The sequence below is a fragment of the Nannospalax galili genome, unplaced genomic scaffold, assembly GCF_000622305.1.
Source record: "Nannospalax galili isolate Female #2095 unplaced genomic scaffold, S.galili_v1.0 scaffold312, whole genome shotgun sequence".
In the NCBI taxonomy this organism is placed as follows: domain Eukaryota; kingdom Metazoa; phylum Chordata; class Mammalia; order Rodentia; family Spalacidae; genus Nannospalax; species Nannospalax galili.
Window position 1 is genome coordinate 4,409,257 of NW_008335967.1, and position 25,000 is coordinate 4,434,256.

At 42.3% G+C, this 25,000-nt stretch overlaps 1 protein-coding gene across 9 annotated transcripts in view; it reads left to right on the top strand.

The window, feature by feature from the left end:
• Nucleotides 1-25,000, top strand: part of Srpk2 (SRSF protein kinase 2) — a 239,211-nt gene that overhangs the window by 58,116 nt on the left and 156,095 nt on the right. The window lies entirely within an intron of this gene.

The window sequence follows — 25,000 nt, forward strand, 5'->3', positions numbered from 1 at the left end:
AAAAAAACCCCAACCTTATTACTATTATTATTAATATTTTTCTTTTGGAGACAGGGTCTTCTTGTAGCCACAGCTGTCCTGATCTCTGTGTAGATCAGGCTGGCCTTGATCTGACAGAGATCCCCCTGCCTCTGCCTTCCCAATGCTGGGATTAAAGAAGTGTACTGTCATGCTTGACAAAACTTTTATTATTTAACTGTGCTGATTTTTCTCAGAATGTTAATTCTTCAATTTATGAGAATATCTTTAAGAAAAGTTTCTTATTTTTCTTTCTCTCAGTGAAAATGTTTGGAATAAGTTCTTGTTTTGTCTTATTTTGTTTTTCCTGTATAGTACTTAGTTGATACATCAAATTATTGATAACATTTTATAAGATGATGGAATTGGCTTATGGAAGTTAAGAATTAAAGGATCCGAGATAACAAGTAAAGATTCAAATCTCAACTTTCTTACTGACAATTTGCTTTTAGTACGTATGCTGCTATAATAGACATCAGTTATATCTTTAATTTTCTTACAGGAATATGAAAATTTAAGAGTGTTTTTTTTTTTATTCTTGAGGGGCAGTATTGAAGATTGAACCTAGGGCCTTGTGTGTGCTAGGCAAATACTCTACCTGAGCAAATTAAGAGTTTTGGCTTTCATTTTTATGCATCTGACTTGTGTATTTAATGCCATACACAATGTTAACTCTTTACTTAGTATAGTCATTTCTTATTTTATGATAGTGTGACGCTTACAGGTGCATTTGTCTTAACTGATTGTGTTTTGGTCTTAAAAATAGTTGTTCCACATGAAAGTGTTACAATATATTCCTTTTGTGGCTATTTTTTGTTTCCATAAATCACAGTGGAATTTTTTTTAACCATAAAGAAAAACAAAGCCTTGTTTTTAGGAAAATGAATGCAGTGGGAGGTAATTATACTAATTGAATTAAGTTAGTCTTAGAAAAACAAATATCACACGTTTTCTCTGATTTGTGATTCCTGGATATTTTATATGAATAAAATTCTATGTGTGAATATATGGCATGATAGAAGTGGTACTGTCCAGGGCAACAAAGGGGACTAATGGGAGCAGTGAGGCATGAGAGACAGAAGAGGGAGGGATGTGGAGGATATAGTTAATGGGCATTTTTGCTTGCTTGAAAATATCTTTAAACTGTAGCACCACATACAGTGAATATACATCATTGAAAAAATATAAAGAAAATTTTGTTTTTTTAATTGTCACATTTGTTTTGTTGAGACATTTGTTTCTATTAGTCATGGTATAAGTATAAAATAGACATTTGAAACCAGGCATGGTGGTGCACACCTTTAGTCCCAGCACTCCAGAGGCAGAGGTATGCGGATCTCTGTGCGTTCAAGGTCAGCCTGGTCTACATAGTGAGTTCCAGGCCAGCTTCAGCTACAGGGAGACCCTGTTTCAAAAGGACAAAACAAAAACCAAAAAACCACATTTGAAAGTTTACTATGGAAAATTAGTTTATGTTTCAATACTGTCTTAAAATTTAATTGGTGTATTTTTGGGCTAGGGAGATGGCTCAGCTGGTAAAGTGCTTGTACAAAGCATGAAGATCTGAGTTGGATCCCCAGGACACTCAAATAAGCCAGGAGTGCAGTGGTGTGGGCCTGTAATCCTGTTGGGGGCTGGGGGGTGGCAAAAGGATGATTCCTGAGGCTTGATGGAAAGTCAGTCTAGCACAGAGGGTAAGTTCCAGGTTCAGTGATAGACCCTGTCTCAAAAATAAGGTGTTGAATGGTTGGAGAAGATACCTTGACATTGATCTGTATCCTCCATATTCATATGTGTACATTCCCACCCACACATATACATGCACTCACACATATTCACATACATACTACACATGCAAATTAATTTGTATATTTCATTTGGTTAATACATAGTGTTTGTTAAATATTATATTTCATTTATGATGAAAGCCTCATGTGTTTGTGACTTGAAGTGATTGTTTTAATTTTAGGAGTATTTTAGACTTGTGTGTAGTTTCCATTGTGTTCTAGAATTTATTAGTATTGGGTTACGTAAGGTCAACTGCTGCTAAATTCATTCCCTAAGGAGTGGAATGTGACAATGTGCATATATTCCAGCCACATGCTTTCTGTCTAGTCCAGATTGATAGAAATGTCACTGGAAGCATTGTGGGAATTGGACCCCAAATAAAAATCAAAACACTATTGTTACAGATGAGAAGATGGATTGAGAGTATGGGCCAGAGCTAATACGTGTTCTCAGTCCAGGACCTAATCGTCCTTACTTGGCAGGATGCTTTGCTTTCTTTCTTTCTTTCTTTTTTTAATATATATTTTATTTATTATTTTTATTTTACGCTTATTTTTATGTGTATGTGTGTATTGCCTGCATGTAGGTAAGTGCACCCATTTTGTACAATGACCGTGGAAGACAGAAGAGGCTGTCAGATCCCCTGGAACTGGAATTATGGACAGTTGTTAGCTGCCATGTGGGTGCTGGGATTCGAACCCAGGTCTTCTGCAAGAACAGTGTTCTTAACCACTGAGCCATCTTTCCAGCCCCGATGCTTTGCTTTCTTACTCTTCTTGTAGTTACCATGTGCGCCACATAGATTGTTCAGATCTCATAGATTCTGCTTCTTCCCTGACACAGAATTCTCTACTGATAAGATATTATAGATTATAAAATTTCCTTTGTTCTGGAATAACTCTAGAGCAAATATGGGCTGTACTCAGAATTCCAGGAATTGTTAGGGATGGTGGGGTAGGGGATTGGTTTTTACTACTTATTTCCTGTGACCCATTACTACCTGTTAATGGAGAAACATTTAGGAACTGTGTCCCAAGTTCCTAACAAGTGTCACATTAAACTCTGCCACATACAACTTTTTGAAAAGCATGATAGAAAATATTCATAATAAGGATCATGTGGTGGATTTGTAGCCCATCCATCCTACAATGTTCTAAATTGTATACCCCCCCCCCCCAGATAAATTACTGTGAAGTACAGGCTGGCCTCAAACTTGCCATGGAATCCTGCTCCTTCTACCTCTGCTCTGAAGTGCTAGGATTATAGGAGTGTACCACCATGTTTTTGCTCACTTGTTGGTTTTTTTTTTAAAGACAGGGTCTTGCTGTGTAACGGCTCAGACTGTCCTGGAACTCACTGAGTGTCCTAGACTTGGCTTTAAATGTCCATTATCTTCCTGCCTAGCCTCCTGAGTGCTGGGATTACAGGCATGTATCATCACCTCTGAACTATGCTCTTTGGGGGACTGTATTCCTGAAAAGAACTGTTGCAAAATGGGCTATACTTTTAATGATATGAAGGGTCAATTGTTAACAATCTTTTATGTCTGTCATACAACACAAGAAAAGGTTAATACGAATAATTTCTTGTGTGTATCTGTACATGCATGTATGCATGATTGAATGCATATGGAGGTGGAAGCTCCTCCTCCTCCTCCTCCCCCTTCCCCTTCTCTTCCTCCTCCTCCCTCTCTTTTGCTCCTCCTCCTCTTGTTCCTGTTGCTGCTGCTGCTGCTGCTGTAAGGGAAGCACTTTACTAATTGAGCCACCTCCCCAGCCCAAAATCTAATTTCTTAAAACTTCAAAGGCTAGAAATAGAAGTGTTATTCTTTCAGGTTCTTTTTTTTTTTTTTTTGCGGGGGTAGTCAGCTTTAAAAATGAGGCAACAACGATATCAGAATGAAGCATGAAAGTATTAAGGGGTTAGGTGTCTAACTTTTTGACTTTGTGGCAATGACATCTACAATGTGTTGGGCTGCATTCATAGTTATCCTGGGATGCATGCAGACTATGGGCTTCAGATTAGACATGCCTGGGTAAATCTTACAGTTACAGGTTGTCCCGAAGGCCTTGTCATTATGTTTAGACACAAACATTTTGCACTAAAGTAGTGACTGGCTTTATTCTTTATCTGTTGGGTATTTTTTATAAAGCATTTTAATTCCCTTGAATTCCTAGCAAAAGATCAATATGTATCATTAATGCAAAGCCTAGGAGATTGTATTGGGTTGTCTAGGGGAACAGGACTGATTTTATATGTATTTTCATATATAGATTTTTTTTTTTTTTTGGTCTTTTTGAGATAGGGTCTCCCTGTAGCCCCAGCTGTCCTGGAACTCACTATGTAGACCAGGCTGTCTTTGAACTCACAGAGATCCACCTGCCTCTACCTCCAGAGTGCTGGGATTACAGGCGTGCGCCACCACGCCTAGCTCGTATGTAGATTTTTTTAAATTTTATGTGTATTTTCCCTGCATGTAAATTGTACCACATGCATGCAGTGCTCTAGGAGGCCAGAAGAGGGCATTGAATCTTCTGGAACTGGAGTTAGATAGTTGTTAGCCTCCATGTGGGTGTTGGGAACTGAACCTGGATCCTCTGGAAGAGCAGTCAGTACTTTTAACCACTGTATCATCTCTAGTCCAGACAGACAGACAGGTAGACTAGATTGACTGACTGACTGATTGATTGATTGATTGACTGATTGATTGATTGGGGGGAATTTATTAGATGGGTTTAGGAGATTAGATCTGGGTAGTTCAACAGTGGGTATGCTACATTGGAGAGGCTGAAAATCCCATAGTTGTTCAGCCTGTGAGACTGGCTGTTGCAGAAGTCCTGGTCTGGTGCTGAAGGCCTGAGGGATTCCTGCAGAGTTGCTGATCTTTAGTCTACACTGAGTAGTCAGGCATAGTAGTTAACACTTGAAATCCCAGCACATGAGGGGTTGAGGCAGATGGATCACTGTAAGGTTCAGGCCAGTTTTGGCTACGTAGTGAGTTTGAGACAGCCTGGGCTACATAGTGAGGCCCTGTCTCAACAAACAAAACAAAAATAAATAAATGTTGCATAAGTAACATTGAAATATATCAATACTTTCATTTTATTTTATACCAAATATATCTCAATATCCCCTTTTGGCCTTTTGGTTAACTGTAGTATCTCATAGCTAAATATATATAGCCTGTGACCCCTGGATAAGTATAGTTCTGGAATAAAGGAAGCATTTTTTTTTTTAAGTCTTAGAAATTTAGTATAGATTTATAGGTGGGAGTTTAAAAGGGTGAGAGGATACCATTTGACTTAGTTATGGATGTCAGTTACATGGTGGACAAGTAATTGCATGGCAAAAAGGGCTGGAGGAGGTGCTTCAGAAAAAAGATAAGGAAGCCCAGAATATCAGAAAAAATGTATTTAGACTCTGACCAGCATCCAAGAGACAGAAAAGAAGAAAAAGGAAAAATTAGGCAGGCAGATCCAACAGAACCTTATGCCAACTCTAGAGTGTGTGCAAGATTTTTGTTTTGTTTTTTGTTTTGTTTTGTTGAGACAGAGTCTCATTATGTATGCCTGGCTGGTATTGAATTTGTGGCTGTACTCCTGTCTTTGCTCAGTCTTGCCTAGAACTTGTGGCAGTACTCCTATCTTTGCCTCCCAACTGCTGAGATTACTGGTGTACACTACCATATCCAGCAAGAATTGAGATCACTGCTGGGTATGGTGGCACATACCTTTAATCCCAACACTTGGGAAGCAGAGGCAGGGGGATTCTTTGACTTTGGACTAGCCTGTTCTACATAGGGAGTTCCAGGACAGCTAGGGCTGCATAATGAGACCCTGTCTCCAAACAAACAAACAAAAAACCCAATTATTATTAAGCATTTGATGTTTTTAAAACAAAACCAATATTTGCTGAAAGTATTAGGGAAGAATTTAGGCATCAGCCATAGGATAAAAAGGATTTTAAATGACAGATCCAGCTGAGCATGGTGGTTCCACCTTTTATTTCAGCACTGGGGAGACAGGCAGGTAAGTTCAAGTTCAGGTCTGTGAGTTCAAGGCAAACATTGTCTTTATAGTGTATTCCAGACCAGCTAGTCCTGCACAGTGAGACCCAGTCTCAAAAAAAGAAAAATACAAAAAATAAATAAAATGCAGGTCCAGCCTTAACTTTTCCTTTGTGTCATTCCTCACAAAAAGTAGGAACTTTTGGGGGCTGGAGAGATGGCTCAGTGGTTAAGAGCACTTATTGTTCTTCTAGAGGACGTGGGTCCGAGTCCCAGCAACCACATGGCTGCTAATAGCTGTCTGTAACTCCAGTTCCAGGGATCTGATGCCCTCTTCTGACCTCCTTGGGCATTGCATGACATGAGTGCACATACTTATATGAAGGCAGTATATTCATACACATAAAATAAAAATAAGTAAAATATTTTTAAAAAAGAAGTATGAATTTTTGGAAGAAGTATTTTACTGTGAATTTCTTTTGAGCCAGGACTCTTTGTAGCTGCACTTGATCCTGAACTCGAAAGGCAGAACAGGCTGGCCTTGATATCAGAGAGATCCCCCTGCCTCTGCTTCTTGAATACTGGGATTAAAGGTGTATATCACCATGGCCTGCCCTGAAAATATTTTTACATTTATTTTTTTATTTTATGTGTGTGAGTGCTTTGTCCCATATAAGTGCACCATGCCTGTAGAGGCCAGAAGAAGGCAATGGATCCCCTGGAATTGAAGTTAAGGACAATTGTTAGGCACCATGTGGGTGCTGAGAACTGAACTTGAGTCCTATTAGAAGGGCAGCCAGTGCTCTTAACCACTTAGCCATCTCTCCAGCCCTCAGCCCTCACTGTGAATTTTTTTCCACCAGAACTACTGAGGTTCTTAGTAAACTTTTGACAGGATTTAATTTGACACTTTCTAAAATACAGTGCTGGAACCTAAGGTTTTGAGTAGTAGATGTGAATGAGTACAACTGGAACTGAAATGTCTGGTTGGTGCTTTGTAGACCTAGATAAAAATTTCTTGCCTGAATTGTGGAGGTTTTCTTTGTGTGTTCATTGAACATTGGGAATTATGTCTGATTGATACCATTCTTCAAATGCCTTGGCTGTATACAATGAGGGGCAAGCAGGTGGAGGTGAAGATTGGGAATGTACGTTTGCAGCTTTTTGGGGTGCAGCAGTGTTATGTGTTGTGTCACTCTGAGGAATTGGATTGTGTATGAATCCTCATTGCAGTTCTCATGGTCTAGAAATAATCCAGCATCTTCTGGAAGGTGTAGCCTGATGAGAAAGATGAGCTGAGCCTAATACATTCTCTGCCTGAGAGGAATTTAGATTTCTCAAGCTGAGAGATTAGGTCAGTTCACTGAGACAGAGCATTGACTCTGAAAGTTGGATAGACCTTGGGCCTGCTTCTTATTTACTGGGTGACTTTAGATGTTGTTAAGCTTACCTCTTTTAGTCTCTTCTATCTATAAAGTTGGGTTGATATTTATATCTGCCTAATAGTTTTTAAAAAACTTTAAAGTGGTAGGAATCAAACCCAGGGTCTTGTGCATATTTGGCAAGGACTCCACCAACTGTGCTATATTCCCAGCCATGTGATTTTGGTATTTTGAAGACTGTCTTCTTGCCTTAAGTCCAGTTTCACCTTGAACTTGTTGATCTTTTTGCCTTAGCTTCCTGAATGCTGGGTTACAGGTGTGTGTTTTTCATGCCTGGTTCCTAATAGTGTTTTTATGAAGATAAATAGTGCTTGTCAAATTCAAAGATAACTGTTGTTACTGTTACGGCCAGATCTTGCGACCCCCAAGGAGTCCGGAGAGTATGCAAAAGCAAAGAGCCTTTATTTGGGCTTAAGGTCGGGCCCTCAGATTTCACCGACACAGTGGATCTGTACTGAGAGCCCAGATCTAGAGTGGGGTAGGTTTTTATAGGAAAGTTTCCCAGAAGCCTGCACACCAAGCATCCTTTAAAATGATTGGATGGTCCTATGCCCTGTAGGGTTTGTCTTAGGGCATTGGAATGCACTGATTGTTATCTGTGGGGCCAGAAGTTTCTGTTTTTACCTTATAAGGCTGCTGTATGCCTGGGCTTGCTTGATCTATAGCTTTCTGGGATGGGGGTGGTAACTGAAGATTACAACATGCCTGGGCATGCCTGGGCTTGCCTGAAACAGCTAGTCAAAATAGAGGTAGTGCCACCTTAAGCCAAGCAAATTACAGAAGCAGAAAGAAGTGGTTAGACGAGTCTGGGTCCCACATTTCCCCCACTCCTAGTAACTAGGGATGACCCAATCATGGGTCTGGGTTGGGGTCTCTAATAAGGGGGTCTACGGGCTGATATGGGACCACAGGACCATGGGTTGTACTGCACTCACCCTTTCTCTAATGAAGGCAGTCAGCCAATGATGACACATGGTCCAATAGTTAACACTATTAGGACTATGATGTCTAGGGGTTCTCGACAGCCCACTAGGGGGCACTTGACCAGGACTATGATGTCTAGGGATTCTCGATAGCTCACTAGGGGGCAGTTGGCCGTGCCAACCACCTGGTTTCTCCCTTGGTACGTTTCCCTGACAGAGAGTGTTGGGAAGGTCAGGGTGAGTGTTGCCAGAGGACAATATAGAAGCCATTAAGAACAATAAAATCTTAGCTTGAGGGAGTTGTCTGTGTCCTTGTGGACTTTTCATGTTTTGGGATCCAATGGAGGGTGAAGGTCATCTGGATCTGGGTGTGGATTTGCTAGCCGGATGTGGGTGTGATGAATCCAGGTGGTAACTCTGTCTACTTTCACTGCAGTTGGGGTTGTCAGGAGTACCACGTACGGTCCTTTCCAGCGAGGTTCTAGGGTCTTGCGGTGGTGTCTGGACGTATACCCAATCGCCAGGCTGGTAGTTGTGAGAGGTGGGAGGAGGAGCAGTCTCATACATAGCTTTCAGACAGGGCCACATGTCCTTGTGGGTGTGTGCCACAGCCTCAAGAGAATCAAGCAATTGATGGTTATCAAACTCAGCAATTAATTCATCTTTTAAATTGGGGAGGATGGGAAGGGGTCTTCCAAACATGATTTCAAATGGAGTTAAACCTAACAGGTAAGGTGAGTTTTGCACCCTATATAGAGCAAAGGGAAGGAGAGCCACCCAGTCCCCGCCAGTCTCCATGGTTAATTTAGTAAGGGTCTCTTTTAGTGTTCTATTCATCTCTTTACCTGTCCAGAGCTTTGGGGCCTGTATGCACAGTATAATTTCCATTTGGCCCCCAATATTTTGGCTAACTCTTGCTTACCTAAGAGGCGAAGGCCGGTCTGTTGTCTGAGCTCAGAAGAGCCTGCACACCATACCTTGGAAGAATGTCTTACAGTAGCCGCTTGGCAACCGTTTGTGCAGTCTCATGCTTGGTGGGGTATGCTTTGGTCCATCCTGAAAAAGTATCTACCAGAGCTAAAAGATATTTATAACCATATTTGCCTGGTTTTATCGCTGTAAAATCCATTTCCCAGTGGGCTTTGGGCTTGAAGCCTCTCAACCAGTTCCCCTTTTCTTTGGGAAGGTTCTCAGCATTCGTCAGCCTACAGCTAAGACATTTGGAGGTGATCGAATCGACATGTGATTGGAGATTCAGAACCTTGAGATGGGCGTTTCTTAGGTCTTCTGTCTTTTGAGTGCCCAGGTAGGTGGTCTGGTGGATGTGATTGAGAAGATCTTTGTCTAGGTTACTTGACAGGATAATCCTGCAGTCCCCTGTATTCCACCAGGCCTCAGTCTTTGGGATCATGGGAAGTTTGTGTATCAGCTTCAGATCTTCCTGAGAATAATCAGATTGGTCTGGTAGCACGGGTGGCCCTGGGTCCAGCAGATGGATAGCCAGGACTAAGGTTGCTTTCAGGGCTCTCTCCTTGGCAACCTGGTCTGCCTTCTGGTTTCCTTGGGCTATAGGTATATCTGTCTTTTGGTGCCCGGGGCAAATGGATGATAGCCAGTTTCTTGGGTAGCCATAGGGCAGCCAGTAAGTGTAGGATTTCTTGTTTATTTTTAATAGTCTTTCCCTCAGCTGTGAGCAGCCCACTCCCCTGGTAGATGGCCTTATGTACATGGGCTGTGGCAGAGGCATACTGGCTATCCGTGTACATGTTCAATTTTTTGTCCTTGCCTAATTTAAGAGCTTCGGTCAAGGCTATCAGCTCAGCCTTCTGGGCTGAAGTCCCCGCAGGTAAAGCTGCCACCCAGACAGTTTCGGTCTCTGTTACTACTGCTGCTCCCGCGTGCCTCTGTCCATTTTGCATGAAACTGCTGCCATCGATGAACCAAGTGGCTTCTGCATCAGGAAGCTACTGGTTGGTCAGGTCTTTTCTGAGTTCGTGCACTTGGCTCCGGATCCCCCGAGCAATCGTGCAAGGGCGTGTCCAGGTCCCGATCAGGCAGCAGGGTGGCCAGATTGAGGGCTGTGCTTGGGAGAAAACAGATCCTCTGGGGGTTAAAGAGCTTGGATAGTGAGTCATCCGGGCATTGCTCAAGCAGTGGTCAGGTGGCTGGTTGAGAACTCCCTCAATGGCTGAGGGGTTGTGATACGTAATTCTTGCCCTAAGGTTAACTTGTGCGCATATTTGACTAGAAGAGCCGTAGCTGCTATAATTCGCAAACATGGCGGCCATCTAGCGGCAACTGTGTCCAGTTTTTTGATAGATATGCCACCGGCCTATTCCAGGGCCCCAGAGTCTGAGTTAGGACTCCTTTGGCCACCCCCTTCTTTTCATCTATGAAAAGATGAAAAGGCTTAGTAACATCCAGGAGTCCTAGGGCTGGGGTGGCCAGAAGGGCCTGTTTGATCTTACTGAAGGCCTTTTCCTGGACCTCTGTCCAAACGAAGGGCTCGCTTTCCTGTGTCACAGACTTCCTAGAGGGGCCTTGCCAATTCAGCAAATCCTGGGACCCATAAGGGGCAGAATCCTACTGACCCCAGGAATTCTCTCACCGCCCTCTGGGAGTGAGGGGTGGGTATCTTAAGCACTGTCCCTTTTCTGGCATCTGTAAGCCATCTTTCTCCTTCCTTTAATATGTATCCCAGATAGGTGACCTCTTTCCAGCATATTTGGGCTTTCTTGGCAGATACCCGATATCCCAATCTGCCTAGGGTCGCCAGGAGATCTCTGGTTCCCTGCTGACACTGTGAGGCATTATCAGCAGCTATTAAGATGTCATCCACATATTGTAATAGGGTAAGCTGGAGGTGTTCCAGCCAGTACTCACCCAGGAGAGCCTCTTCAAACAGGGTGGGCGAATTTTTGAATCCCTGCAGCAGGCGGGTCCAAGTCAGCTGCCCGTTGAAGCCGATCTCCTGGTCTTGCCATTCGAAAGCAAAGCAGAGCTGGCTCTCTTTGGCCAGAGGCAGGCTAAAGAAGGCATCTTTCAAGTCTTAACACTGTGTACCAGTTTCTGGAAGGTGGCAAGGAGCTCAGGAGAATGTAAGGATTAGGTACCACTGGATGAACATCCATAACCCGCTTGTTAACCTCTCTCAAGTTCTGGACTGGCTGATAGTCGGTTGAATTTGGCTTTTTGACTGGCAGGAGGTGGGTATTCCAAGCTGATCGGCAAGGCACCAAGACGCCTTGATCCCTCAGGTGTCGGATATGAGGAGTGATCCCCAGCCTGGCCTCCTGGGACATAGGGTACTGTTTAACTCTGACCGGTAGGATTCCAGGTTAAGCACTATCCAGATGGGGGGCGGGCTGGTGGGTAGCCAGCCCTATGCCTCCTGTCTCGGCCCAGGCTATGGGGAACTCCTTTAGCCAGGTGGAAGTCTCCTCCTCTGATGTAGAGGCTGGTTTTTGATGTAACCTAAACTCATCTTCCAGTTGTAGGGTGAGTACCTGGATAAGGTGGCCTTCTTGGTCAGTTATTTAGGCCCTACTAGGGGTGAAATGAATGTGGGCTCCAATTTTGGTGAGCAAGTCTCTGCCCAGGAGTGGGTAGGGGCACTCTGGAATGATCAGGAAGGAGTGGGACACCTGGCCCTTGCCCAGGTCCACTTTTCTTCGGGTGGTCCGTGAGTATTGGTTCATGCCAGTAGCCCCCTGTACCCAGGACTTTTTATGTGATAGTTTTCCTTGGGGCTCAGTTAATACTGAGTGTTGGGCACCTGTGTCTACATGGAAGCTCACGGGCATCCCCTCCACTTTGAGGGGTACCTTAGGTTCAGGGAGGGGATCCGAACCCCTACCCTCCTTGTCGCTCATTTCTCCGAGCTCGAGGATTTGCACTCCTTCTCAGGCCCTGCCTTGCCCAGCAGGTTTTTCTGGGCAATCTTTCATCCAGTGGCCCATCTTTTTGCAATAGGCACATTGGTTCCTCTGTAACCTTGGTCACCCTTCCTAGGGTTTCCTACCTGAGTCTGCAGAGAGGTAGCGCAGTTGGTGTTCCTGCTCATCAGGCTACTTTGTAGTCATAACCCGAAGGATCTTAGTGAAGTCTCAGGTCTGCTTGGTGCTAGCAGTGGCTGCAGCGCGAGCTTGTTTGTCTTCCAGGCTTTCTCTGTGGTTATAGACCCTCTCTGCCACTGCCAAAGGTTCTGGCAGAGTCTTATCTGTCAATCTATCTAGTTTTTGTAACTTATGCCTAATGTTGGGTGCTGACTGTTTGACAAAGGCCAATAAGACTGCATTCTTGTTTTCTGGTGCCTCTGGATTCATGGGTATATGAGTGCAGAATGCTTCAAGGATCCTCTCTAAAAAGGTTGCTGGGGATTCTGTCTTTTCTTGCTGTACATCACTGATCTTAGCCAAATTAGTCAGGCACCTTGCGGTGGCCCGGATACCCCCCCAGCTAGAACCTGGAGGTAGACCCGGATCCTCTCCTTACCTTCTGCCACATTAAAGTCCCAGTTTGGTCGGGTTAATAGGAAGGCTTCATCGATTAGCGCCTAGTGGTGGGATTCCCATCCACCCCAGAGACCAACTTCCAGGCCTCGGTTTGGATCTGGTCCTTCTCCTTGGTGGTAAATAGAACCTGTAATAGCTGCCGGATGTCATCCCAAGTAGGCTGATGGGTATAAAGAACAGATTCTAACAGATGAATAAGGCCCTGTGGTTTCTCAGAGAATTTGGCCGTTTGCAATTTCCAGTTGTAGAGGTTACTGGTGGCAAATGGCCAGTATTGCATCTGTTGGTCTCCTGCCTCATTAAGGGGTCCCACTGCCCTTAAGGGAAGGATGGTGGAGTCTGTCGCCGCTTGCAGCTGTCCTCTCTGGACCCTCCTCCTGAGTTTGTGGGGGCGGGTCTCATCCCTAGGGGCTTGGGCTGCCTCAGCCTTTCCTGGGGGCTCTAAATGCCCTGGTTGTGCCGGCGTGTGGGCAGATATGGAGAAGGCTCATGCAGAAGTTCTTCCTCCGATCTTCCCTGGAGGACAGGATAAAGTGGGGCAGATGGCTTAGTTTCACTTTTCTGCTGCTCGTCATCACGCAGGGCAAGGATGGTTGTCTTTGAACCCTGCGGTGGCAAAAATGGTTTGAGCCATTGGGGGCGTTGCTCTTCAACCAGGTCCTGCCAGGTTGCAATATAAGGAACCTGGTTGGAGTGTCCTGGCTGCCCAAAAATCATATTTTTAACCTTGATAACAGTGGGGATGTCAAACGTTCCCCCTTCCGGCCATCCAGTGTCAAAAGTTGGCCATTCATTCCTGCAAAGGACAGAGTCTGCCCTTTCTGACCTCCAGCTCTTGTCCTCTAGCCTTCTTTTTGAAGTCAGAAAAATGATCCTGGAAAAGACTTAAAGGTGTTACTTGACTTTGTCCCATGTCTATAACTAGGTAAGTCACAAATAACATGGACAACACAGAGACACACACTGACAAAACAATATGTCCTGGTGCCTTAAACAAGAACTGAAAGTGGAATGTCAGCTTCTCGCTGCTCTGCGGGTGCAACCCACCTTTCCCTTCCAAAGTTGCAAGTGGGATCCAATCCCTATCAGGTGGGTCTGGGACGTTTCCTGAGTCCCACGGCCTGGGGTCTTCCAGTGTGTCCGCCTAAACCGCCAATGGGCTAACAAGGTAATGGGGGCCCAAAACCAAGAGCATGCAACATACACAAACAAGAGGACAAAGACACTGGCCGGACCAGGCTCAACGCTCCAGGGGTCCTGTGGGGGCCTTGGGGATTCCAGACGAGCCACCAAATGTTATGCCCAGATCTCACGACCCCCAGTGACCACCAAGGAGTCTGGAGAGTATGCAAAAGCAAAGAGCCTTTATTTGGGCTTAAGGTCGGGCCCTCAGATTTCACCAACACAGCGGATCTGTACTGAGAGCCCCGATCTAGGGTGGGGTAGGTTTTTATAAGGAAGTTTCACAGAAGCCTGTGCTCACCAAGCATCCTTTAAAATGATTGGATGGTCCTACGCCCTGAGTACGGGGAGGATTCTTATTGGTAGGGGCTGTCTTTAGGGCATTGGAATGCGCTGTTATCTGTGGGGCCAGAAGTTTCTGTTTTTACCTTATAAGGCTGTATATGCCCGGGTTTGCTTCATCTATGGCTTTCTGGGATGGGGGTGGTAACTGAAGATTACATCATGCCTGGGCTTGCCTGAAACAGCTAGCCAAAATGGAGTTAGTGCCACCTTAAACCAAGCAAATTACAGAAGCAGAAAGAAGCGGTTAGATGAGTCAGGGTCCCACAGTTACCATAATGCAAAATTTATTATTTTTAACATAACATAAAGAGGCCTGGAATCCTTTTATGCTCCGTGAGCAAACTGCAATAACAGAGCCAATCACTTGGAAAAGACCCGGATTTTCAAAAATCTGCTGTACTGTGGCAGTGGACTCTTAACAGAGAGTGGAACTAGAACTCTTAGTGTGAACCTGATGGAAGACTCAAGCAGCCAGTGTCATAGATAGTTTAAGAAAAACATCATATTCAGTGTGGGGACTGAAACTACCTGTCTGTAGTTCTCTCCAGGTTCAGAACAATCAATTAGAAATACACGTGGACAGTAGTTTGTAAAGAATGAAGTAGGAAATAGGGAAGGAAAAGAGCCGTCCCAGTGTGGGGCTACGGATGCAGAAGCAGACCTTGGAGCTATATTTTAGAGGCTCTGAACATCCTGTGCCTGTGATGTGGAAGGCTGTGATATAGCCAGAAACCCATTAAGTCTTGGTTACATTTAACCAAATATCAATACCTCAATCTAGAATGACTTAAAGATAGATAACCTTTCAACTATCATGTACCAAGGCTAGCTAGGTCTTGGTAGTGGAGTTTTGTCTATATTTCATAGGAGGAAATGAGGAAGAGACCTTACCATGAGAGCAATGGAAAAACAAGGAGATAGCTGAGTAGCCATCTGAGAATACACTATTCCATTTGGTGCTGAGACACCTTTCAGTTCTTCTCATTAAAATATTTAAAAATTTTGAAGTTTCCTATGACTATTACATAAAATATGTGAGTATCAAATATAGTAAGGGACTGGAAAGATGGCTCAAGTGGTTAAGAGCATGTACTACTCTTGCAGAGGTCCTGAGTTTGGTTCCCAGCACCCATATCAGGTGACTCACGAAACAGCCTTATAACTCCAGTTCCAGGGAATCCTGTCCTTTTCTGGCCTTTGAGGTCCCCTGCACTTAGGTGTATATATCCACACAAAGACACACACATACACATAACTAGACATTGTTAAGAAGTATAATAAAATAGGTACCTGTATAAGAGATAGAATGCTATCAATAAAGTAAATACTGTTCATTTCTGTTTCATTGTATTCATTTGAAGAAAATAGTCTCAGTTCAAATTTCTGACAGTAAAGGCTGTATAAAAAGGAAAAAGTTGACTACTTGAGATGAGTGAAAATACATTGACTAGTTTACTGTTGGCAACAGATAATAATATGCCCGAAGGAGGTTATTACCAAAAAAGGGCTAGATTTTTACTGATTGATTTGATTGATTGATTGGAGACAAGATTTCATTGTGTATCCCAGGCGTACCTTGAATTCATGATCACATGAGTAATCTTTCATTCTCTTAATCTTTTCCTCTTTTTTTTTTTTTTTTTTTTTTTGAGGCAGGGTCTGGCTACCCCTGGCTGGCTTATTAATTTGCTATGTAGTCAAGGCTGGCACTGCCACAACTTGGTATGTCATGTAACTTGTTATGTAGCCAAGGCTGACCTTGAATTTCTGATCATCCTCCTCCTGAGTGCTGGGATTACAGGCATGTGCCACTCACCACACTCAGCTGTGCTTTCTTTCAGGTTCTTTTTATGTAACCCAAACTGGCTTTCAACTCATTCAATCTTCTTGCCTTATTCTTCTCAGTGCTGTTCTTACAGACATGATCTATAGAACTTAATGCTCTGTTCTTGATGCATGTCTGTTATATATGGTAGCTGTTCTGTGGTACCCGTTTCTTCTTTGTGTCATACCTGACTTCAGCATCCTGAGATGTCTTCTTCCTGTCCTGGTCTGGCAAGAAAAGATGTGTGCCTTGGCTCTGCTTGGAGTTAGTTGTTTTGTCCTATGTGCTTAGCTACAGGACTCTATGATAGTATCATGTCTTTCAAAAACATACCTTACCCATTCTGTTGTAGAGATTTGACAGTCTGGGGGCTGCTTAATCAATACCTGCATTTTTAGATAGCTTTTTGAGCTCATGGATTTACTTTGGCTACTTTAAGAGTCTGCTGTGATAGAATTAGAAGAGACAGACTGAATGTAGATTTTAAAGCTTGTCTTTTTAGAAATGTCAAATGTACAACCTCCACATGACCCTCTCCCTCTTTTTGTGGCAGAACAATGTCAGAAAAATTTAGTTGTTCTTTTTCTTCAGTATAACACTTTCAAAATTCCAACAGAGCATTGCTTTGACCTTGATTAAAGTGTGAATTTTATTTGAAAGTGAAAATTGGCCTTTTGGAAAAGCTATTTATAATTGTGTGATGGCAGTCTTTTTGTATAATGTCCGTTTGAAAGTCATGTAATAGAAGAGACATGTTTTAACTGGGGCATGTTTTGGTCTTAAACATTTTAAAAGTTAAATTTAATTTACACAAATAATACTTGTCAAAAAGTAAAGGCCAGATAAAAGTAAAATCTCCCTGACCATATTGTTAGTCTGTGTCCATCTCCAGAAGGAAGGAGAACGCTTTCATAATATTTTAGGATTTATTCCTCCATAGTTTACATTTTTTGTTTATATATGCATAATACGCATTTGAATCTATATAAAAATGTCATCTTGTTTTCTGCAATCTGAAAATTTTGACTTTAGTAAAAGTTAATGTTTTGGATCTCTATGAGATTCACCTCAGTTTTTTTCAAATGTGTATTCCGAATGTAATGTAAAGCATTTAACATTGGGTTGTTATTTATTACTTGTTAGATACAGCACTATGATTGAACATCTTTTAAATGCTTTTAATATTTCTCTCTGTCTCTCTCTGTCTCTCTGTGTGTGAATACAAACATGTGTGTCATGATGTGTGTGGAGATCAGAGGACAGTTCTGGGAATTGAGCTCAGGTTGTCAGGCTTAATACGTGCCTTTACCTGCTGAACATCTGTTGACTCATGATTGAATAGTTTTGTATGAGTCTCCTAAGACACATGTGGCATGTGAATATTTTTCCCATTTCCTCCTTTTTTTGAGGGGGTCGGGTGGGTGTACGGACTGAACCTGGGGCTTTGTATATGTTAGGTAAGTGCTCAGATGTTAAATTTCCAGCCATGTGAATGCTTTTCTAGGGTAAATTTGGTCAAAATGAATTGTAGGCTTATATATGACTAGAATTCTCCATATTGAATTCAATAAGCAGAATAATGTTTGGCTCAGTTGGCTAATTAACTGTGTTTATTAAATGAATTGTGTATTTGTAATCCATTAGACAGGGAAATAAGGTTCTTCCATCATGGATATACTACAGAATTATCTATAGGACTTCATAGGCATCACTACTCACAACAGGATGATTTAATAGGTCTGTGAATCACTTCAACTGGTACTTACTATGAAGAACAAACATAAATAACAAGGGATACACCATGAGACTTTTGTAGAATGTTGTAGTTAGCCAGTGCCTGTTTCCTATAAAATGTAGTCAAAAGGAATAGAAAAATTAGATTTTTCTAATTTAATGACCCCTGCAGAATACTTAGCAATGTGAATACCTAACATGGTTATGATTGACAGAGATAATTCAGGGCAAGGGGTATCATTGCCTCCACTTGTTACCCAAATGTGCCCTTACCAGTCTCCAATAGATAGTCCCAATCCAGTGGCCACACAGATGGCTCTGGTTAAACTAAGTGGGTTAGAAACAAATCTAAGAGGCTGGAGAGGGCTCAGCAGTTAAGAGCACTAGCTGCTCTTGCAAAGGACCATTCCCAGCACCGACATGGTAGCTAACAACCATCTGTAACTCCAGTTCCAGGGAATAGACTCCCTCTTCTGAACTCCTCGGGCATTGCATGACACAGTTGCACTTATACACATGCAGGCAAAATACTCAGACACATAAAATAAAAAATAAATGGTAAATAGAATATTAAAACCGAAACAAAACCAAAAGTCATGAGTCTGGGAACGGGGATGGTAGGGAAGAGAGGGAGATGATGGGGATGGAAAGAAGATAAGAGAGGATGGGAAGAGAGAACAATCAGAGTGTATTATATACATTCATCAAATAGTTAAAGAACTAATGTATTATCTGAGTCACACATGCCTAAGGCAAACCTAAAGATGATAACAATGGGGGAATTCTGCCATTTTAATTCTAGGTCACAAAGCAAAGGATGTGTGTGTGTGTCTGTGTGTGTCTGTGTGTCTGTTAGTACATATCTATAATCTCAGCATTTAGTAGGCTGAGGCAGGAGGATTATTGAATTCAGGCCATTTGCCAATTTGCTCCAGACTCCACAGACAGCAGGACAACAGAATATACCCTGTTTATTTGCTGGGGCATTGGCAGTGATTGATAACATTTTGTAAAAGGAACAAAGCTGTGGAAATAGATTTTATTATTGCCGCTAAGAGAGACTTTTGTAGAAGGGACAACTGATGCTTAGGGTTAGAGTTTCAGGATTTACAAATGAGAGAAGTGATAATTGGCAAAATTCCTGAGAGGTTACTATGTGGGTGTTCTGATACAAAATCAATTATGGTAAGTTGACAAGCTTTATAAATAGCTATAAAGTTTAATATTTTTCCTCAAGCATGACATAAGATTTAAAAAAAATGGTTTGTATTTTATTCATTTGTTGAATATTATTTTACTTTTAACTGTATGGTTGATTTTATTTTTGTCCTATGAGAAACCAGCGAGGAACTTACTTTACCAGTATCTCTGGCTTCATTTCCTGCCAGTGCCTTTTTTTCCTCTTTTTTTGGAGAACAGTGTCTCAGGTAGACCAGGCTGGCCTCAAACTTGCTTCGTAGCCCAGGATGACCTTGAACTTTTGATCATTACTCCACTTCCAGAGTTCTGGTATTATAGGCATGAACTGCCACCTCTGGTTTATAATAGTATTGGGGATCACACCCATGACTTTGCATGTAGGTGTGTACTTTGTCAACTGAGCTATATCTCTCTCCTACCTTGTTAACTCTTGGCAGCCAGCAGAACAACAGGAACACACGATATGATAGTTGTTGCTTGTGCCAGTTTTTCAGCTTGGAGCTGGCTCAATCCTTTGTTTCCTTGCAAGGTTCTCCTAACCGTCATCACCAAGGCGAAATGCCTTCTTTGACCACTCCCTTCCTTTAATCAGAGTGGTCATTTCCTCTTTGCAGCTGTTGAGTTAGGCCTCAGCAGGCATATTGCTTGGGTTCTTATTCTGGCAGGAGCACATAATAACTCTGGAATCCTGGTTTGTTTGTTTTTTTAAATAGAGAAAATGTTAACGTCATTGTTTAAAACTATGATTTAGTAAGTTTTTTTTTTGAAAAGAACATTTGCCATGTTTTACAATCACTACATTATATGATTTGATAATGTTTTCATCACCTCAAAAAGAAACTTCTGTGTGTTAACAGACACTCCTTTGGTAACTACCAGTCTACTTTCTGTCTAGATGAGTGTCCCTACTCAGGATAATGTGTATAGTTGGAGCCATATAATGTGCCTTTGTTTCTGGCTTCTCTCATGTAGCTTTCAAGGTTTATGTGTACTCTCTCTATTCCTGTTTTGTATGATAGAACTAATTTTTAAATCGTTTATCAGTTGATAGACATAAGAGCAGTGTCTGCTACTCCTTCCAACATGGTCTCTTTGGTCCAGGCTGGCCTGGAATTCATTGATTATTTGAAGATGACCTTGAAGTTCTGATCCTTCTGCCTCTGATTTTCTTTTTTTTGAGACAGGGTCTCCCTGTAGCCCCAGCTGGCCTGGAGCTCACTATGTAGACCAGGCTGGCCTGGAACTCACAGAGATCTGCCTGCCTCTGCCTCCTGAGTGCTGGGATTAAAGACATGCACCACCATGCCCGGCCTGCCTCTGCTTTTTAAGTGCAAAGATTACAGGTGTTTGCCACTTAAAATCAATCAGTCTGTCTATCTATCTATCTATCTATCTATCTATCTATCTATCTATCTATCAATCAATCAATCTATCATCTATCTATCATCTATCTGTCATCATCTATCATCTATCTATCTATCTATCTATCTATCTATCATCTATCAATCCATCCATCCAATCATCTACCTATCTATCTATCTATCTATCATCTATCATCTATCTGTCTTAGTCTGTATTTGATCCGATCCCATCTGATATCCGATTCGATCCAGTCATGTGTAGGTTTGCACCTTCACATATTGCATGTGTAGAAGCTAGAGCATGACTTGGCAGGAGTCAGTTCTCTCCTTTCACCATGTGAGTCTCATGGCTCAAACTAAAGTGCCTTTACTGCTGAGCCATCTTGCTGGTCCCATAAATGCTTTTAATTATTTTGAATATATACTTAGGAGTGGAAGTGTTTGGTCATATGGCAACTCTTTGCTCAACTTTTGGAAGAATTGTCAGACTGTTTACAAAGCAGCTGTATAATTTTACATTCCCATCAACCAGGAATAATGAGGACTCCAAAATCTTTAGATCCTTGCCAGTGCTACTCTTTTTGGTTGTGCCAACACTGGTCATGCAAAGTGAGTCATGCCAACACTGGTCTTGCAGAGTGAGTGATACTTCATTTTCGGTTTTTAAAGAAAACAACTTTTTTTTTTTTTTTTTTTTTTTTTTTTGGTGACAGGGTCTCCCTGTAGCCCCAGTTGACTTAGAACTTGTTATGTAGAACAGGCTGGCTGGCCTCTATCTCACAGATACCTGCCTGCCTCTACCTTCCTACTGCTAGGATTAAAGGCGTGTGCCACTATGGCTGGCCTTAAAAAGATTTTTTTTTTTGAGAATTTCATACAATGAGGGAAACCCCCACCCCCTGGCGTCATGCTTCTGTTATTTTTTTTCCCTTTTAAAAACCTATTAATATTGAATCTTATTTTTGTTTACCTGGTGCATGATCAGCCTACCCACATCATACCCTTAAAGAAAACTGACTCTCCCTCCCTTTCCAAGCAGCTATCAATTGCCAGTAGTTCCTCAGCTAGGGCTGAAGCTTCCTGCTCACCTTCCCCATCCATGCTGGGTTTTTGTTTGGACTTACTCAGGTCTTGTGAATACTATCATTAGTGCTGTGAGATTATATGTGCAACCGCACTGTTGTGTCTTGAAAAAAATGGTTTTCTTGTATTCATTTACCACCTCTGGCTCTTAAAATCTCTCTGCCCCTTCTTCCATGATGATCCTTGAGCCTTGTGAAAAGAGGTTGTGATATAGGTGTCCCGTTTAGGGTGACCATTCTGTGGTCTTCTTGTGCTTTGTACACCGATCATTTGTGTGTCTCTGTGTTAACTGCCATCTAATGCAAGAAGACGTTTCCCTGGTGAAAGTTAAGAGATTCACTAATCAGTCTGACAGCAGGTACATGGAGTGCATGACTCAAACTAGGCCTGAGAGCAGGAGATGTCAGGTAGAGAATTGTTTTGCTTTTTATTCTTATTTGTTTGAGACAGGGTCTTACTGTAATCCTGGGTGGCCTGGAACATGCTATGTAGACCAGGCTAGCCTCAAACTCACAGAGATCTGCCTGCTTCTCTTCCCTAAGTGCTTGGATTAAAGACATGCACCACCATGCCTCACTTACAAAGAATTTATTTTGATGGGACTTGTTTTCTTACAGATGTAAATCTCCTTACACAAAAAATATCTCAGCACTTGGGAGGCAGAGGCAGGTGGATCTCTGTGAGTTCAAGGTCAGCCTGGTCTACATAGTGAGCTCCAGGACAGCTGGGGCTACAGGGAGACCCTGTCTCAAAAAGACAAAAAAAAAAAAAAAAAAAAAAAAAAAAAAAAAAAGTAGTCTTAACATATTAGTATTTCTGTTTGAGATAGTTGAGTGGGCTTTGGCTTACCAAGATTATTAGAAAGTAGGTGATCATTGCTATGGTGAATTCTGTCCCCAACCTTCTTTCCTTCTTTCCTCCTCCTTTTGTGGACCTGAGGGTTGAACTCAGTGCCTTCACATGCTATTCCAGAGCCTTGCACCTCAGAGCCAGACTCTTCCCTTGGGTTTTCACATGCAAAAATTGTAGATGAAATGAAAATGTTTTACTTTATGACTTAGTCACAGCATTAGAGAAGAAAGTAATTTTAGTTGTCTATTAATATCCATTATGAAAACAAACCTGTTAAATACTAAAGAATAGCTTGGAAATAGTCCTTCAGGCGCCCTTCTCATATAAACCTACAGCAGTGATGTCAGCCTGCACAAGCCCCATGCCAACTTAGGCAGACAGAAACCCAGCACAGAACTGTGGAAATGAATAGCAAGCCTCAACCTTAGTCAAGAATTATTGGCAGCTGGTTACTGCTGGGTGAGGAAGAGCAGATCTTGAAGAGAGAGACTCTAGGTAGGCTGACTAGACCTCAGTGGATGAACTTGCACTGAGGGACATCTCGGGACACTAACTTTACATAATAGGCCTTAATAGAAATGATAAAATGTATGAACTCCAGTGGGGGGGCTATGGGAGGGTGTCAAAGGAGAAGAGAGAAGGGGGTATAAAGATGATTTTATGTATGAAGTACACAAAAGTTGAATAAAAATTTATTTAAAAGCTCATTCTGAGTATAATTCCTAAACTTTGCATATTGTATCAAAAATGTGCAGATAATTTTTATAATAGTAATACAGAGAAAATGTTAAAACTTGATCTCAGCTTGGACAGAGCATTAGCTATCACCTTGAGTAAAACAGTTCCCAGTTATCAAAGAACTTGTATTCTTCTGTCCTAACCAGCAGAGCCAGGGGCAGAGTGCCTTTGTTCTGTGGAGAGGCAGGATTAACTATTACTGACACTGCTGTGGTGAGAAACCTATAGCTGTTTTCAGGTATGAGTTTCTTTATATCTCAGCTGATAGAGAGCTGTTAATGATGAGGCTAATAAAACTAGGGGTTTATTTAACCCTTTCTATTTTTAAACATTAATGCATTTTAAAATTTAGTTCCTTGGGGTGGAGAGATGGCTCAGTGGCTAAGAGCACTGGCTGCTCTTGTAGAAAACCCGGGTTCAAATCCCAGCACATGCATGGTGACTAACAACTGTCCATAACTCCAGTTACAGGGGATCTGATGCCCACTTCTGTCCTCCGTGGGTGTTGCATGATATGGGTGCACTTAGATACATGCAAGCATAACACTCACACACGTAAAATATAAATAAATGAGTTAATTAAAAAACTTAGTTTACCTCTTTGGAGGGGAGAATGTTAGAGTAGGCAAAAGCCTCATAAAAATAAATAAAGAAGAAAGAGGACATGAAGTGATCAGAAAAGAGTGATGGGGAGTGTCCTAGTTTGTTTCTTCATTGCTGTGACAAAACATTCTGACCAATACCAAGTTGGGGAGGAAAGGGTTTATTTAGCTTACATCTCTCGGGACACGGAGTTCTGGAGGAACCTGGAGGCAGGAGCTGGAGCACAGGCCATGGAGGAATGCTGCTTACTGGCTTGTTCCCCTGGCCCCTACTCAGCCTGCTTTCTTATGCAACACAGGCTCACCTGCCCAGGGGTGGCATCACCCACAGTGGGCTGGGCCCTCCCATATCACTCAACAATCAAGAAGATGCCCCATGGACATGGCCACAGGTCAGTCCAATGAAGGCAATTCCCTAATTGAGGCTCCTTCAACCCAGGTGTGTCAAGTTGACACTGAAGCTATCCAGCACAAGGAGATATGGGAGGAGTTGGAGGGGAGGGAGTGGGCATGGATTTGATCAAAACACTTTATATGCATGTATGAAATTCTCAAAAAATTATTTATTTTAAAAAAATTTAGTTCCTCAAGTTCAACAACACTCAAATACTGATGAATAATACTGTCTAAAGAATAGCAAGTTTTAACTCACCCATACAATAGGCTGAGTGACCTGGTGTCCTGGGCTGGTGTAGACAGCCCAAGTAAGGGTCTCTTTGCCCTCTTGCATACTGACTTTCCACTATACCTTCTTTGGGGGTCGCGGGGGGTGGAGGTTAGGGTTTCTAATTTGAGGGGACCTGACTACCTTTTTTTGCTAGAGTTTGGAAATCTGCATAAAAATCTTTCCTTTTAAACCAATATTTCTCCTGGATTACACTCAGAATAATCATTAAGAATGATTTAAGAAGACAGAGCATGGTTGTATGCACCTGTAAATCCTAGAACTTGGGAAGTGGAGGTGGAGGGATCAGGAGTTTAACACCATTCTTGGCTAACACTATCAAGGCAAGGGCCAACCTGGAAACAAAATAGCAAAAACAGAAGAAGTGTCAGAAGGAAAAACATTTTCTCTAGTAAATGAAGTTTCTGATAAATGCAACAGCAGATGCCTTGGAAGTTCTTAATCAGAAACCCAACTGGCTTGGGCCAGTGAGATGGCTCATGAGTAAAAAGTGCTTGCTATACAAAGTAATGTTGATTTGAGCTTAATCCCCAGGACACACAGTGGAAAGAGAGCATGGACTCCCTGAAAGTTGCTCTCTGATCTCAAGTGTGCTGTGGCATGTACCTGCCTGCACTCACACACCCAAATCTGTTTCGGTTTCAGTTTCAGTCTCAGTCTCAATCTCTCTCTCTCTCTCTCTCTCTCTCTCTCTCTCTCTCT